Source organism: Lissotriton helveticus, chromosome 2_1, assembly GCF_964261635.1.
Source record: "Lissotriton helveticus chromosome 2_1, aLisHel1.1, whole genome shotgun sequence".
In the NCBI taxonomy this organism is placed as follows: domain Eukaryota; kingdom Metazoa; phylum Chordata; class Amphibia; order Caudata; family Salamandridae; genus Lissotriton; species Lissotriton helveticus.
The window spans coordinates 995,500,589-995,519,948 of record NC_136059.1 but is presented as its reverse complement, the minus strand read 5'-3'; positions in this window follow the sequence as shown (position 1 = coordinate 995,519,948).

Here is a 19,360-nt window from a genome sequence, read left to right as displayed (position 1 = left end):
GAAGTAGTGTGGGAAGTAATTTTTACCCCCATGCTATATAATGCTTTCCCTACTGTTGCACCCTCTGGAGTGGGAATAGTAATATTTACCCTTACGCTATCTAACGCTTTCCCTACTATTGCACCCTCTGGAGTGGGTATAGTCATTTTTAGCCCTACGCTATCCAACGCTTTCCCTACTGTTGCACCCTCTGTAGTGGGAATAGTAATTTTTACCCCTACGCTATCCAACGCTTTCCCTACTGTTGCACCCTCTGGAGTGGGAATAGTAATTTTTACCCCTACGCTATCCAGCGCTTTCCCTACTGTTGCACCCTTTGGAGTGAGAATAGTAATTTTTCCCCCTACGCTCTCCAGCGCTTTACCTACTGTTGCACCCTTTGGAGTGAGAATAGTAATTTTTTCCCCCGATGCTATCGAACGCTTTCCCTACTGTTGCACTCTCTGGAGTGGGAATAGTAATTTTTACCCCTACACTATCCAACACTTTCCCTACTGTTGCACCCTTTGGAGTGGGAATAGTAATTTTGACCCCTACGCTATCCAACGCTTTCCCTACTGTTGCACCCTCTGGAGTGGGAATAGTAACTTTTACCCCTACGCTATCCAAAGCTTTCCCTACTGTTGCACCCTTTGGAGTGGGAATAGTAATTTTTACCCCTACGCTATCCAACACTTTCCCTACTGTTGCACCCTTTGGAGTGGGAATAGTAATTTTTACCCCTATGCTATCCAGCGCTTTCCCTACTGTTGCACCCTTTGGAGTGGGAATAGTAATTTTTACCCCTACGCTATCCAATGCTTTCCCTACTGTTGCACTCTCTGGAGAGGGAATAGTAATTTTTACCCCTACGCTATCCAACACTTTCCCTACTGTTGCACTCTCTGGAGCGGGAATAGTAATTTTTACCCCTACGCTATCCAACACTTTCCCTACTGTTGCACCCTCTGGCGTGGGAATAGTAATTTTTACACCTACGCTATCCAGCGCTTTCCCTACTGTTGCACCCTTTGGAGTGAGAATAGTAATTTTTTCCCCCTACGCTATCCAGCGCTTTCCCTACTGTTGCACCCTGTGGAGTGAGAATAGTAATTTTTTCCCCCGATGCTATCGAACGCTTTCCCTACTGTTGCACTCTCTGGAGTGGGAATAGTAATTTTTACCCCTACGCTATCCAACGCTTTCCCTACTGTCGCACCCTCTGGAGTGGGAATAGTAATCGTTACCCCTACGCTATCCAACGCTTTTCCTACTGTTGTAATATTTGGAGTAAGTATATATATTAATTTATATGTAGAGTTTTTAATTTATTTTAATTGTATATGTATTATTTATTATTTTTTAAATATTTTTCAATGTTTATATTTATAATTTGTTAAATTATATGTATTTTTAAAATATTTTTACATTATTATTAATACATTTTAAAAAACGATATTTTTAACTTCGATATTTTTGTATTACGATATTTTTTTGGGATATTTTTGTACTTACCTTTATGTAGATAGAACTCCGATATTTTTGATGCTGATATTTTTGTATGTCTATATTCTGTCTGTCGATATTATGTCATAGATTCAAACAAGCATCCTAGGACCGGTTTCAGGGTTTCACCCTTCTGCAGCCAGGAAAGCTTGAATCCAGTGGCACAGTGAGCCCGGGACCCACGTCTGGGCATACCAGGTGCACTTAGTGTGAGGAAGCAAAAGACCCACAATTGATGGACGGAATGCAGAACAAATCAAAGCATTCAGCCCCAGTTAAGAGATCTAGGTTAAACCCATCATTATTTTGCTCACCGTGTCACCTCAGTTTAGACCTGGCCATATGCAAATCAGTCTTGACCCTGTGCCTCATGGTAAGATTCCAGCCCGAACTGCTAAGCCAGGTCCTACCCGGACCGGAAACAAGCATCCTAGGACCGGTTTCACCCTTTTTAGCCAGGGTAGCTTGAATCCAGTGGAACAGGGAGCCCGGACCCACATCTGGGCATACCTGCCACACTTAGGGCGAGGAAACAAAAGACACACAATTGATGGACAGAATGCAGAACAAATCAAAACATTCCCCCCCAGTCAAGAGATCTGTGTTAAATCCATCATTATTTTGGTCACCATGCCACCCCAGTTTAGACCTGGCCATATGCACATCAGTCTTCAACCTGTGCCTCATGGGAACAGTCCAGCCTGAACTGCTAAGCCAGGGCCTCCCTGGACCGTAAGCAAGCATCCTAGGACCGGTTTTGGGGTTTCACCCCTCTTCAGCCAGGATAGCTTGAATCCAGTGGCACAGTGAGCCCGGGACCCACGTCTGGGCATACCAAGCGCTCTTAGGACGAGGAAGCAAAAGACAAAAAATTGATGGACTGAATGCAGAACAAATCAAAACATTCACCCCCAGTCAAGAAATCTGGGCTAAATCCATCATTCTTTTGCTCACCATGCCACCCCAGTTTAGACCTGACCATATGCAAATCAGTCTTGACCCTGTGCCTAATGTGAACAGTCCAGCCCGAACTGCTAAGCCAGGTCCTCCCTGGACCTGGCCTGGCAGTTCGGTTTTGACTGTTCCCATGGGCCACAGGGTCAAGACTGATTTGCATATGGCTGGTTCCAAACAGGAGTGGCATAGTGGGCAAAAGAACGATGTGGATTTAACCCAGATCTTTTGACTGGGGGAGAATGTTTGCATTGTCAGCATTCCGTCCATCATTCGTTTGCTGTAACACTTATTGCCCTAAGTGGGATGGGTATGCCCAGACGTGGGTCCCTTGCTCATTGTGCCACTGGATTAAAGCTAGCCTGGCTGAAGAAGGGTGACATACCCTGAAACCGGTCACAGGATGCTTGTTTCTGGTCCAGGGAGAAAATGGCCCGGCAGTTCGGTCTGGACTGTTCCCATGGGGCAGAGGGTCAAGACTGAATTACATATGGCTCAGTCCAAACTGGGGTGGCTTAGTGGGCAAAAGAACTATGGATTTAACCCAGATCTTTTGACTGGGGGAGAATGTTTGCATTGTAAGCATTCCGTCCATCATTTGTTTGCTGTAACACTTTTCACCCAAAGTGGGATGGGTATGCCCAGGCCTGGGTCTATCGTTCACTGTGGCACTTGATTCAAGCTAGCCTTGCTTCTCTAACCACAATAGTGATTGTAGTTCTGAGTCTATTTCTCTAATATTCAACTGGGGAGTTGATGGTAGGTGTTCTGGAGGACATAGAGGAACTGGGACAGGGTAATCATTGTGAACATGGCTGCTCTGCCAATTATAGTGAGGGGCAAGTCTTTCCATCTCTTTTCACATCTGCCTCAAATTTGATCATTACCCGCCTGATGTTGTGAAAGTGGCAGACCTCAGTATGTGATGTAAGGAATATTAAAAGATATTTAAAGCCCTCCAAAACAACCTTTAAGACACCTGACAGAGGGGGTCAGTCCAGTATCTGTCTGGGGATATATACAATTGATTTATGCCAGTTGATCTTGTATCTCGAGTGTCAGCAATAGTCATCAAGTATTTGAAATACAGTGGGGATCTTCGTTTCAGGCTCCATTATATACAGGAGAATATCGTCAGCGTAGAAGAATATCTTCTATCAGATGCATATCGCATGCTAAGGATTCCACTTTTATGGCAAATAGGAGTGGGGACAAGGGGCATCCTTGTCTCGTCCCATGTCCAATTGGGAAACACTGAAAAAGCCTACCATTTACTTGTACGGACGCTCTAGGGGCCGTGTACAGCAACGCTACCCATTTCCTGAAGTTCGGACAAAATCCAAATGTAACCAATGTAGAGTCTAGAAAGGGCCACTGTACAGCATCAAACGCTTTTTACGTGTCTAAAGATAAAAAGACATGCAGAGCGTCTTGTTCCATTACTGCCATCAGCCAATTATGTGTCCTACAGGGTGGCGCTAGGGGGCGCACAGCGGGATGGCTGAGTAAAACCTCAGCTCCGCCGGACGGCTCTTAACACGCTGTCCGAGCCGGTCAATAGCCCTCCCTGACCGCCGCAAACCGACGGATCGATGGTACAAACACACCCAGCACTTGATGTTGCGCTCTGAGGACAGCTGCATAGGGACGGAAGCCCAAAAACTGAGATAAATGCGGTGGTGATCAGAACTGGCTACAAGATGGCGGGCGATGTACCGAGGGACGGGCAGACCTTCGCAAAACGACGCGCCCTGGACCCATAAGCGGCTCCTCACGGCGGATTACAGGCACAGGCAGTAGATTCGGTGGATGTATCCGAGAAGTCTGCAGTAAGGAGCGATGTGAAAAACATTTTGGTTTTTATTTTACTAAACACGGCATGGCTCCTTTAAGAAACTTCAGTCCCGGGACCGCAAAATGGCGGCGCCCATCGGCATCACGCAGCCCGGGAGTGTTTGACCCGAAGTAAGCGTTACACAGGATCGTCTGCTGTGCAGGGAAAGTCCCAACATCAGCGCGCTGGGGTTGGAGAACCTGGGCTCACTCATCCAAGGTACGGAGATTATCTGTGGAATACGCGGAGGGGGGAAATAGCGTGTGGATGAGGAAGCAGTGGCCCCTGCAATGCGCATGAGCACGATGACTGCAGGGTAACGTTTGCCATGTGCTCTACACTGTTATGGACTCACTGCCCCAGATTACAAGTCGTGCTGCCTCCCGGCGCTGAGGGGAACATCAGCGTGGTGCACACAGCTGCTATCGGTTGCTGCAGATACACGGAGGGGTACTTGAACTGCTGCCTGCTGCCTCAGGAGGACACTGCAGCATGTACAGGATAATGAACGAGCTGGTGTGAGGAGCGAGGGGGCACCAATCCACGTGTTGCCCCAGCCACCAACGCATGCAAGGCCCAGTCGGACAACGGGGATACACGCCACTGCTACCGCCCACGTACACACAACCAGGCTAACCTACCCCACATTTGATGCTGAAGCAGTACACCTAACACACGGAACAAGCACCCTGCCGGGGGCGGTGCACCAAGGACGCTATCACGGGGTGGTCTACCGCGGTGCCGGCCGGGGATTGCCGGCCCAGGCGGGGTGTGTCGCTCAGAGACAGTTTATTAATGAACAGTCGTGCTGCTGAGTGACGAGACAGGCCTCGTTGCGAACGTGCTGCAGTGCAGAGATAATTATCAGCAGGACCACGTCTGCGTCGAGGTCTGCGGTCCCTGGGACTTACTGATAAATTGGGGGCTACACACACGAAGGGGAGAACTGGCAGACCGAGTGAGTGAAGTGTGCCCCACGACTGCCACAGACGGTCTGAAGACGGCGACGGCGGTAAGAATCGCCAGATCCACGCGGCAAACGACTGACAAGCAACCGTCTAAGACTCTTACTATGGGAAAGCCGGATAAACAACAACAAAAGATCTCCTTTGAGAGCAAAAAACCATCAAAAAACACAGATCAATCGCCTGAGGGGGAAGGGGCACCGACGATGGAGCCTACCTCTAATATGGAAAAGATACTGCTGTCCATACAGGCGAACGTCCAGGATATTAACGGGAAGCTGGATAATCTCACGTGCAGAATGGACGGGATGTCTGACAAGCTCGAGAAACATGGCGAACGTCTGGACAATGCCGAAGCCAGAATATCATCGGTGGAAGATGAGGCACATGCCACGACCAGCAAGTGCACTGGCATGGAAAGCGTCCTCGAAGTGATCAAGGCAAAGGAGGAAGAGTTAGAAGCGCGCTCCAGAAGAAATAACATACGCGTTACGGGCCTACCGGAGTCGACCAACACGGGCAAAATGGAGGTATACATGGAGCAATTGTGCAGAGACATCTTTGGTGCGGAGGCCCTGTCTCCAATCTTCATCGTTGAAAGAGCCCATAGATCCCTGGCGCCCAGGCCGAAACCGGGAGCGACACCATGCCCGATAGTGGCAAGAATTCTAAATTATCGTGACAGAGACACTATCTTGCGCTTAGCGCGTGAGAAAGGTAAGATCACGCATCAAGGAAACACTTTGGAGTTCTATCCAGACCACACATTGGCGGTCCAACAAGCGAGGAAGGAATATGCAACCGTCAAATCGAAGCTGAGAGAACTCAACGTGGGATACTCTATGCTATACCCGGCAAGACTACGTGTCACGTGGGAAGACAAAGCAGTGGTGTTGCCGTCCCCGAAGGCTGCTCAGGAATTCGTAAAGAAGGTGATACTACACAACAAGCAGCGGGCACGAGATGATCACCACGCGGACTCAGATGGTAATGAATGAGGGAGAGAGTGCTATCAACTGACTCATGGTAAGCCCTAACTGCTTTGTATCACATGCTGTCCTGTACACACGGCTATGGGGAGCCGCGGGGTCGGTCAGCTGCCACTCCCATTTATAGTAACAAGCCCAGAATTGAGCCCCACAGGGATGACATCCACTGCGGTTCAATGCCAGAGACTAAGACCTAGTCTAAGATAGCTGAGGGGCAGACGCACACAGACTATATTGATCACTACCATTGGACCCATTATATGGTGGAGGGTGCGGTAGGCTTTGTTGCACAGAAAAGGGCCCTGGAAAGTTGAATGATTGTGCGAGGCACTAACTACAGACACACTACCTGTGATGCAGGCCTCTACATACTCCCAACTTGAACTGGTATTACAGCTGCACGCTCATATCTGGGGACAAAATTTAGAGAAGAGATAACGACACGCCTTTCTTGGGCGTATACTGTGTGCAACGCAACAGCGACCTGACCTCTTCGAGGGGGGTGGCATAACATCGATCCATTGACTCAATGTTGACAGTATTGGTTATTAGGCTGCGGTGGGGAGATCGCAGGGTCATGTTCAACGAACAAGATTGTGCAAATTTGTAGAATGAGACGTCCACGCCCATTGGATTGGGCGCTGAGTTGTGCCCCAGGCGGACCTCCCAAGGGTATTCCCCACGACAGTTTGTTCTCAACTGCTCTAGTTTATGGGTTTTTACGTCAGGGATGAATGGCTTTGGCAGGTTTGGGTTGCTGGAGTGGGAGGGGGGATGGAGGGTAAGGGTACAGTTTATGTTCAGAGACCAATCGCTAATGGACTTGTTGTGATAAAAAACATGTTGTGGCGGGAAGAAATCGGGCTAAGTGACAATATAAGCATTGTTAGGCTGAAGGTGGACTACCAATCGATCATTTCGGTGACATCAAGGCCTTATAGATGACCCCAGACGCGACAGGTACAGACAGTACACACTTAAAATTCCTAACGTGGAATATTAGAGGTCTCACACAACCACGTAAAATAAGACAAGTGTTTGCTTATTTGAACAGATGGAATATTGACATAGCCATACTGCAGGAGACTCATATTGCACCCAATACACAGCAACACATAGGAAAACGCTGGGCCGAGGCGTCTTACGCTGCCACATATTCATCGTATTCCAGAGGGGTGATCACCCTGGTCAGAAAAGGGGTGACCTTTAAAGTACACCGAGTGATACAGGACCCTAATGGGAGATTTGTAATAGTGTCTGGCACCATAAGAGGACAAAGCTTGACGCTTCTGAGTGTCTATGGTCCGAATGTAGATTCGCCAGACTTCTTTCAGGAATTGTGGGGACATTTGCAAATGTTCACTAACTCCAATATTGTATGTGGGGGAGACTGGAATGTGACACTGACGGATGGGGTTGATCGATCCACACATTCAGTTGAACAGCATAGGCAGGCAAGGACCAAACTGGGACATATGCTGCAGGACATCTCACTAACGGATATATGGAGGCAGAGAAACACGGACATGCCAGGTGCCACTCACATATCAGCGATACACAACAGCTGGTCACGCCTAGACTATTGGCTGGGCACTACTAACATTGCATTATGGACGTCACATGTAAGCGTCCTACCGCGCACACTATCGGATCATAACCCAGTGCTCTTACAACTGGCAATTCCGCAATATACTCCACCCCCATTCCACTGGAGGTTCAATTCACGTGCGCTTACTGATAACGTTTATATAGACACTATTGAAAAAGCGATCAAAGAATATTTTCACATAAACGAGCCGGTAGTGGATGACCCGATGCTTCTGTGGGAGGCCTTCAAAGCCACTATTAGGGGGGTCTGTATGACAACTACCATTGGCATACTTAAAGACATCCAACAGCAGATAGGGAGATGTGAGAAATGCATGAGGGAGCTTGAGACAGAGTTCGGAACCACGCTAGATACCTTCTTGCTGGCTGAGCTGCGTCAGGTACATTCTGAGCATCAGACTTTCATTGAAGATGAAATTAAATATCTCGACAGGAAACACTCCGCTAGATCATTCGGAGAGGGTGGGAGACCAGGCAGGCTGCTAGCACATAAAATATGTGAGGGTAAGAGTCACTCTGCGGTACTACGGATCCAATCGGACGATGGTAAGGTACACACACAAGCGGAGGGCATATTAAGTAGTTTTGTGGACACAGATTCGACACTATATACATCACAGCCAACCGCGCCTACGGAAGAAATCCTCCAATATTTAGATGAGGTAGCAATTGGATGGCTGTCAAATGGACATGGAGAGTCCTTAGCGAGGCCAATCACAGTAGAAGACGTATCTGAAGTCATTAAGGCCCTTCCCAACGGCAAAGCGCCTGGACCAGATGGGTACACTAATGAATTCTACAAACAGTATGTAGACTTGATTGCTCCGCGCATGGTGGGCATGTTTGGGGCGGCGTTCGACCGGGGGGAACTACCCCCCTCACTCAGCGAGGCTGTGATAATAGCTCTCCTCAAACCCTCCAAAGACCCGGAAAAATGCGACTCCTATAGACCGCTGTCACTCATCAACACTGACTCTAAAATATTAGCGAAATTATTAGCGGTTCGCCTAACCCCATTGATGACGAAACTAGTCTTGCCGGACCAAGCAGGATTCATTCCCACAAGGTCCACATCACATAACACTCGATCACTATTCGCTTTATCACACTACTTACAGCCCAACACGAAGGCGGCAGCGATTCTGCTCGATGCCGCCAAGGCTTTTGACTCCATAGAGTGGAAATACCTGATTACTGTATTACACAGGATGGGCTTTCCTAAAAGATTCGTCCAATGGGTGACGCTGATCTATACCAATCCATGTGCTAGAGTGAGGATCAATGGGTATGTCTCTGACAGGTTTCCAGTTGAGCGTGGCACCAGACAAGGTTGCCCACTATCGCCTTTGCTGTTCGCCTTAGCGCTTGAACCCTTAGCATGCATAATTAGACAGAACTTCAAAGAGTCGGCCCTCCGCTTTACCTCAAGACCTCTCCACATCTCTCTATATGCGGACGATATGCTATTATACGTCCGCGACCCAGATACGCATTTAAACGAACTACTAAAAGAATATATCAAATTTGGTGGACATTCAGGGCTAGCCATAAATTGGTCGAAGTCTTCAATTATCCCGCTCACGGACACAACGACCCCATTTACGATGGACTATCCGTTAGAATGGCAAAGCGAACCCATACGCTACTTGGGTGTGATGTATCATAGGGACCCGGTAGAGGTGATTAGATCAAACTATGGTGCAGTAATCTCCAAGCTGGAGTATAAGGTGCAAAGATGGATTCAGTTGCCATTGTCCCTGGCAGATCGTATTGCGATTGTAAAAATGAACTTGCTCCCTAAACTACTATACCTTTTTAACAATGTTCCCATTACCCCCCCTGCAGAAGTGTTTCGCCGTCTAAAATCGCTGGTGCTGAAACTAATATGGGCAGGCAAGCAAGCCCGTATAGATCTCCGGACGCTTAGTCTTCCATATGTGCGCGGAGGTTTTGGAGTGCCAGATTTTCTGCTGTATTTCCTGTGCGCCCAGGCGCAATATGCTGCCTATTGGTATCACGACATACCATATCTCACCCATACTGCCATAGAAAAGGATGACGCTGCACCTATCCCGCTGACAGCAATTATTTCCCACACTAGACAGCCACTGCACGCACGTGACATCAACTCTGTAGATGTGACGGTCAGGGCCTGGCAACGACTAGCTCACTTAGCACATAAAACACTGTTGTATGCACCCGCGATGCCACTGCATCACCATCAAGCACTGTCGGTGACTGGGGAGAAGGTAGGCATGACATTGCTGCAAAAGGCGGGAATAAATAAACTGGGGGATCTATTTCACGAGGGAGAATTTCTTGATATCACAGACCTAACATATATTCAGAATAAATCACCTATGTTTCAATTCACATATCACAGACTGAACAATGCTTTAAAAGCACTCTACACTGCATTCCCTGCAGAACCTGAATGTCTGAACTCATTGCAAATGGTTATTACAACATCTAACACAGCGCACTTGGTCTCACGACTGTATTCCATGGCACAGGAGGAAATACCGCACGACACAGGGAAGGCCAAACAGCGATGGGACAGGGTATTGCGGGAACCATTGACAGACCAAGAATGGACGCAGACATGCGCACTAACTCAACTCCTCACTCCGAATGGCAACCTTAGAATCATTCATTATAAATTCCTCCACCAAGTATATTATACACCTGCACGGATGTGCAAATTGGGGGGCCAAGTGGAGGATAGGTGCAGGAGATGTGGCCTAGATAGCGCTGATTTTACACACTTGGCATGGAGTTGCTTGAAAGTGCAGGACTATTGGGTGGAAATAAGTAGAACCCTTTCCGTTATGGTAGGGATTGACATAGACTGCACAATACAGGTTTGCTTATTAGGACTAATCCCACACCTTAAATCCACTAGACGAAAATTCTGTGCGGTATCCCTACTACTGGCCAAAAGACAGGTTGCACAGTGCTGGCACAGTAGAAAAGTACCTACATTGTCCAATTGGTTGCAGGATATGTCTAACTGTAGGGATAAGCTTGTAACGTATGAGGAAGATTTTCCGACGAAATCCAGACCTAAAGACTTTTGGTGCTTTCTAACGGATTACTTGCTCACAATGAATGATGCAGAAGTGGGGGGATCATAAGACCTAAAATGTTCAACTGATGCCTAATCTTGTGATGTTAAGATGCCTGATAAGTTCCACTGAGCCACTGGACTACTGCCACTCCTCAGTCCATAAGAGTGGTAAGACAATGATGCACAGATTACAGCGCGATTTATGATTAAGGTCTCTAAGTTTCAGGTTGAGTTTAGTTAATTTCAGTCAACTGGAAGACGACAAAAAAAAAAAAAAGAAATGCAAAACGTAATGTCAATGTTGCAAGATTGTTATATGAGCGGCGACGTCAACGACGAAGCACATGTCTAACGTCAACATTCGTATAAGCAAATATACTAATCCTGCATTGAGATGTGATGTTTGAGGCCGGCCCCAGGGTTGTAGGCCAACCATGATGTACTTTTACTAAAGATCAATAAAAGTTTTGCAAAAAAAAAAAAAAAAAAAAATTATGTGTCCTACAGAGGTTCCATCGGATAGCACACCTGGGCATAAACCCCAATTGATCACTGTGGATTAGGGTCGGTATAATGCACAGGAGGCGCGTTGCTGGGATCGTAGCAAATATTTTGATCACCATGTTCAGCAAGAAGATGAGGCGGTATGAGTCACACCTATCTCTGGGCTTGCCTACATTGTGTATGGCAACTACGTGGTGGTCCGGATGTCTAAAGGGAGGATGCCCTCTTTAAGCACATCTTGGTAGAGTGATAGCAGGTGGGGGCTCAGTAAATCCGTACACTTTTTACAGAGCTCGGCGGGTATACCATTTGAACCCAGAGTTTTTGCCGACCCGCAGTTTAGCCATGGCCTCCTTCACTTTTGTGAGCATTAGTTCCCTGTCTAGATCTTTCACCTCATCTTCATCTAATTCGGCGGTTTGAATTTCTTTTAAATAGTCGTCTATGGCAGAGGAGTCTCTAAGTTGTCGTGTCTCGTAGAAAGTTCTATAGTGAGAAGCGAATGCAGTCACTATTTGTTCATCAGTATTTTAACATCTCCAACACCCTGATTAAGGCACTTGTATGTTCTTCCTTTGTGGCACCATAAACTAGTATGTCATCTTGAAAGAAACGTGCTCTAGTAACTGCTTCAAATAAGTTACTCATCATCCGCTTAAACACACTGGAGGCTGATGATAGCCCAAATGGTTAAGTGTTTAGATTTTGCATGCAGTTTAATCTAACGGTACACCGTTTTTAAATCTGACAGTGTGGAGTTCTTTGCACTACTTAAAAGCAAAACGATCTAAGATATGCTTGGTAATGGAAAACTGTACATCATTATACATTGGTTCAAATGATCTCACGTCCACACAGGACCTCAATCACCCATCTGTTTTTTCGTAATCACCACCGGGGACTCCCACTCTGCTGCCTCCGCCGGTTTCATGTTTCCCTCCCTCTGCATTTCAGTCAAAATTTTGTTGACTTCAGTCCTCACTACAGTCGCACCTTCCACATCCCATGACTGACCGGCATGGCACCTTCCTTTAAATTACTCTCATACACATATCTCGTTAGAGTGCCAATGCAATCCTTGAACACTTCCTCAAATCTCCTTAATATTGTGTCAATTCTCCCTCCTCCTGTACCACCAACACTTGTTCGTTAGATCTGGGATCCAATATCACATGCAAATCATATTGCTGCCCCCATCCCAAAATTGCTGGTCCCTCTCTGGATACATACATCTTCCCTTCTGACTTTCTTCATTTTAAATCAAATTTTGTATGCACGAAACCCACTATACAAATGTCACCACCATCATACTCTTTGAGTTTTATGTTGCTGGGTTGCATAGACATCGCAAGCCACTCTATCAAATACTCTTTGTGGGATAATGGTATACATTGACCCTGGGTCCACCATTAGTTTTCTTTTCTTTCTGTTCTCCATTAACACAGCTTTAGAGATATTAATTCCTGCCCCTTCCCTACTTTCAATACTTAACATCCTTTCTGGAATGTACTCTTGCTCATTTATGCACGCCAACCGGCCCCATTGACATCTCTTTGCATACGTTTGCCAAGTGACCCCTCTTCCCACACTTTGAACAATTCTTGTCGAGAGCATAGCAACTTTTGTAATCGGCAGCATGCAACATGCTGCTGCACCTGTAATACCCCTTAAATCCTGTCTTTGGTTTTGACTTCTTCACTTTGTCTCTCTCAGCTCTTTCCTTGACATTTACATCGTTGGTTGACTTCACATGACCTTCTTTCTTGGTCACTACTGTGACCCCTGATTGAGTTGTCTGTTTTATTTTCATTTGTTGTATTTCTTTCATACATGAATCTACCCCTTTCTATAATCTTGGCTATCCCAATAGCCTTCTGTAACTTTGGATTCCTTCCCGTCCATAACCTCTCCTTCATCCATTTGTTCCTACACTGTACTATCAGTTGGTCTCTAATCATTTGGTCAGTCATGTTGCCAAATCACATTTCAACGCAAGTTCCCTCAACCGTGTCACAAACTGATCAATTGACTCATGCACCATCTATGGTTGCATATAGAATTTATGTCTCTGCATGACTATATTCACTTAATTTCCAAAATAAAACTCTAGCCTTTTTTCACATTCAAAGTACATATTTTCTATTTCTTCATTGTCTGCATCAATTGCTATAGATAAAAACTTGAACATATGCTAATGTTGCCCTTTTCCTGGAAGCAGGGAAATTCAAGCCATCTATGACCTGCAAATAGTTATCAAAGTTAACAAACTACTCTTCCCTCTCAATTGGTATAGACCCTCCTTGATTCAAGAACATTGGAGGCATGGCTACACCTTGTGCTGATCCAAGTTAGCAAGTGATATCACGAAGGCTTAATCAAATACCACCAAATAATGATGATATCAAGTTTGAAATAATACCAATTTCCTCTCTGCCTTATTCTAGTTAAGTACACCCAGGATTTACATAATGTTTGTATTTTATAACAATATACGGCCAAGTGGTAGCACAAAAATAAAAGTTGCACTTGTTAAGTTGAATACACCATACAAAAATAGCCACTGCCACCTCATCTGTCGATTCTCTGAGTTGGACCTGGATTTCCCAATTCAAAATGGCCTCTGATTATTTTGCCCAATCACACACGAGTGAGTCCTTCTTTGATTTCTACTCCCTTCTCCTAGGGCTAACTGCACACGCGTTTGCTGTGCGAGCAGTATTACCAACACAACAAAGTCGGAAAGTAGCAGTGAAACGTTGTTGTCTTTGATGTCAAATGGCAGTGAATCTTTGCGGGCGCAGTGATTAAGAGCCAATGGCGCTGGGGGCTGCATCAACTTCAGTGCACAACCATTTCAGTGGGCAGCATGCACACAGACTGCATGAGCCAACAGTTTAAGTTTACTTTAGTGCTGAGTGCCTTCACATGCTCAAGCCATCAAAACATGTCCTGTAGAGCTACAAAACTGTAAAAATAGCTTAAATAAAGCTGTGATTTTTCAGCCACCGGTTCCACTGAGAAATAATGAGAAATGCAACGACTCACCAATTATCTGGTGGCCTCCTATACACCACACTGTGATGACGAAATGTCTGCACACCTGGAGTTCACATAGTGTTGTATAGTTCCTCTAATCCTTAGGATCTGCGTGTTTGTTGGACAACATATACTTTGGACAAGGTGCCTAGGCTGATTCTGGGCTCCCCCGCAGGATATGTTGGCCTAGAGACCAGTTAGCTCACAGTGCCACCACCAGCCCCCCAACCCAAACATTGAGCAAATGGTTTCTGGAAAACAGAGAACATGACAATCCTGACCCATCAGGGATCACGCTAATAGATCTAGAACCTAATCGCTCAGTCACACATGCTTACTTGTTCTCAGAGAAATATATAGTGAATACACAATGGGACATTTTCAATATATTTATTGAACCAACATTATTCTTGTATAGAATACATGTGCTGCAATAATCAGTAGACAGAAGCATATGAAGGTGATTACAAGCACCAACAGAGTAAATAGCAGATTCAGTACCACCATGGTGCTAAGACAGTGTATATATGCAGACATATATTAAAAGCCAGAAATCAGGCATACTCCTACTATGCAAGCCCTACTGTGTGAATGTCTATAGTGTATGTAGCTGTAGAGCCAAGAGTCCCCCCACAGGATGATCCAACCCATTACCTGGTTGGAGAGACTGTGGGACCCGTCCTGGTCACAAACTGGATATACCTCAAGCGGATGTCACACCATTGCGTGGTGAAGCCTCAGCATGCAGGGACCCTCAGTATCAGTTGAAGTGACTCCTCTATTAATCCTCTGAGATGCTTTTCATTTATAATAAAAGGCATCCTTGCGATGTACGCATAGATTAGCAATGCTATGGCTATATAGATAGCTCTGTTGCCCCATAGATGAAGATAGAACAACATTTGTACATCTTGTGTAATGGCCTTGAAATCAATGTTAGAGGCATTGTGATAATTTTATGTGAAGCCAGAACTGTAAACTGAAGTAGTTTCAGAGAAACTAATCCAATATAGTCACTCATGTGAATATATACAAAAGGTCATAGCAATAATGTTAGTGTGCTGAAATTAGGACAATGTAAGGAAATGCTTTATGTAACAAAACGAGGGAGTAAAGAGGTAGTGTTGTGCACGGACACTAGGGTGAATAAGTCCTCCTCTAATACTCTGTAATTTACTCAAAAAAGATCCACCATAAAGGTCTGACTTTGTTCAGGGAAGTGTGTTACTCATCCTGGTGTGGATGCACACAGTGTTTGCTTAAATACCCCTCACACACCAAAAGGGCCCTTGGTTTCATGCTTCATCATAGGAGTCTTCCCGCCTCGTAGTTGCTGTCTGCATCTTCACCTTTTTAGGAAAGAGGTGGAGAGTCAGGTAGGATTCCTATTTTACTTTAAATGAGGCCTCAGTATGATCATTCTACTTCTGGCACCATGTCTTCATAATAGTAATGTTGGATCAAATCGAATCCAGGCTCTAGAGTCTTGGATAGTTTTGATGCATACCAAGGTAAGGGAGTATATCAGCCTATCAAAGCATAAGTGCTAAATATGTTATGGGTGAGGCACCTCCTTCAATATTGTGCCCAAAGGCTGGATTGTGAATTATTGTTCATTTGTAATGTTTTCCAGAACAGGGGGCGATTCAAGCCAGATGCCACATATAATTGTGTCTGGACCACTAGGTTATGATGTTGTCCATGATTATGGAATCTTTCCTCCTTCAGGTGATGTAATTCCAGTTCTGATGGAAGTGGTGGTCAGCCATTTTATTATCGAAAGTGGGTGGGGGTAGGTTTCTTGATTTTGCACAAGGATCAGAAACATCAGGTTCACCATTGTCCATTCCCAATTCCCAAGTCATTTGTGTGTCCCTGACACGTTTGGGTTTTGACCAATGTTGTCATGTTCGTGGATGCAGCCTGTAGGTTGGTGCCTATCATGACAATCATAGGTGCTGCTGGGCTTATATCAATGGGCTTATATCAATTCAAAAGTAGCACGTTTGTTTAAAGAAGAAGCTACAGTAATAATATATTCAGTGGTTGTGGTATTTTTTCATAGTTTATCTAGTGCTGCTATACATAGATGGCCTGACAGATGGCATCCATACTTCAGTCTATGACCCGCTTTCAACTCTCTTTCTATATGTGGAAATTGTGCTATCTAATTTAGTTCAGAGCTACTTATGTCATTTGCTGAGATACTGGTGAGTGCTTTTCATAAACTGAAAATGCTCATGAGCGTAAGATGTGTCTCCTTTTTTTAACATATGGTTGCCCAAGGCTAGTGGAGTTTTCCCCAGCTGGCAATGTGATTTATGTATCTTTGTTGTTTTAAGATAGATATTCTGTTGGTGGCTGAAGATGCTAACACTATTCTGGCCTTCAGGCAACTTGGCGGCTCCTTGGTAGATGGTTGTGGTGCTGGCCAACATCACGTGGCAGGGGTACCTGCATGGTCCTTCCTTTTTCTGTCTTCTGTTCCGCATCTTCCACTCTTTCGTCGGATTGATTGACGTGCTATATGAGCATGGGACTCTTTCACAGTCAACAGGCGTCCTGGATAATCTGCTCATGTAGAAGCGACCTCATTGTGGTACTACCTGCACACTTTGGTTTATTCATTTCAACAATGGTCAGTGTGAGATTAGAATTTCCGTTACATTGTGTAACAAAGGAAACGGTTATTAGATGCAAGAGCCTCACCATCTATCTCACTGCTGACCTTTGTCCATCTCACTGCTGACCTTTGTCCACCTCACTGCTGGCCTCGATCTTCAACTGTTCAATTTGCTAGGTTGAATGGCTTCGTAGCACCTGCATGCATCCAACTGTTTCACAGCCTGTCTTTCGGTAATTTTGATGAATAGATCTCATTTCTCCTATACATCCGGGCAGCCCAGAAGGCATGTGTTTCTAAGCCTCCTACCTTTTACCTATGCTTATTATTTTTCTTTTGGTCTTGGTTCGTTAGGCAGGGCGATGTTCCATTCTTTTGCTTCTCTGGGCGGTGTTTTGAGCATTGGTATTTGGGATGGACATCTAGGCAGTATAGAGCTCATTTTCCACCATCAGAGTAATGTGGACATTAGGCAGTGCACTGCTGGGACAAACAAAGGCACGGGCCCGTTCTGCATCTCCGCTGTGCGCTGAACACCATTCGACTCCGGATCTCATTTTGCTCACGTTATATTTTTTGTTTTAGGCTGTCTGTGCTCATCTAACTTCAAGCTTTTATTTTCCACTTTTGTGGTTTCACAAATGGATGTGCACTCTTAGACAACATTCTTCCTGCGCTGTGGTTTGATGTCATGCTCCTCCCCCATCTTTTTAGGTCACTTTACACTGTGGAACTGCCATACGAAACGTGATTTTTTTCCAAGCTGTTTGCCTTCATTAACTTCAGAAAAGTTTCATAGGCGTTTCTTTGGGGCCAGAAACAGTTTGACCGTGTTTACTATAATTAATACATAATTATATCTTCATGGGAAAAAATGTAAGAAGAGGAAACAAACAGAGAAACGGGACAGAGTGGTAGTTTCAAAATAGGTGCTACCAATGGTTAGTCACAGCGGTTTCTGGCTGACTGAATCCAATCTCCTAGATAGGGTGAGTATGAAACACCTGTCTGATTACCTGTACTCACCCTTGGGTAGCGGGCACAGAGAAGTCAGGCTTATCCCCATGGTCAAAGTGTGAAGTATTGGCACAACACCACATTCGCAACACACTGAGTACACTACAAAAAGACTCCACCATGTATGTGTAAAACACTGGTCTTTGTATTACACAAACACTGAAATCAAAACTACATACACATTAAATATATATTTTACAGTTATATGCAATTGTTGAACCCTCCCATTAGCAGCAGAACAGCATGACAATATATGAACTAGTTGTAGGTGTTCACTTGCGCCATCATCCCTCAGGCTTGTTAGCAACATAAACTCAGGTGCATACTTCCCCAAGGTGTTCACGATCCAAGCAATCCCTCCCACATCAAAAGCAACAGAAACATATCTGCAGGCTGTTCAGAGGTATTCCACTTCCTGTTAACACTTTAGCATAAAACACAACATTCCCAATATTGCATACGCCGCACAGTTGAAATGATCAAGAAATCACAGGTTTTGACTGTGCCTTATAACCCAGCCCCTTCAGCCACACTATGATTAGATTGTAGGGACCACCTAAATCAGGATGAAACAGTTACTTGGCTTGGTCCCCCCAGATTAGGCCTTCAGGCACCCGAATGGCACCTTCATGATTGCAGGATCACTATCCCCCCTGTAGGCAAAAGTCTACAACTCCTGTAGCTGGCGCCTTTTCAAATTGGAAAAATGTTTCCCCTTATGTAGAGGTGCGAGGTACAGTTGTTCCAGGCAGCCAGCTGTGGGTGCACAGAAGGCACAACAAGACTCGTTGGGTCCAGTCACAATATACTCAACAACAGAGTACCTTGTTGTGTGGGGCCAGCAACCTTGAATGAAGGATGGAATGTTAACCACTGTCGTCCTCCCAATCTGGAGGTTGGAGACAGACAAGGCTTTCATTTCAGGTCCAGCAGACTCAACAAATGTCCCCCAACATCCCTCGGACACCACATGCTATGGAGTGCAAGCTAGGACAGGTTTCCGGTTGCAAGCATGGGTCCCTCAGATTCTGTAAACTTCTCCAGCATTCAAACTCCTCATGTTCTGGCACCCCAGGTAGGCCGCTGATCTTTATGAGAGCACTCCTTGCCCACTGTGATTAAAGCATATGTTAGGACGGTCCTTGTCCCAACTGACAATCAATTCCATCTGTTTCCACCGCACCCTGCGCAGTCCTTATGATCTTGTGGAAATGGGGAGATTCTTTCTATCCCTGGGGTCTCATGGACAGAAAAACAGTCAATGAGGCCTTGGAGAGT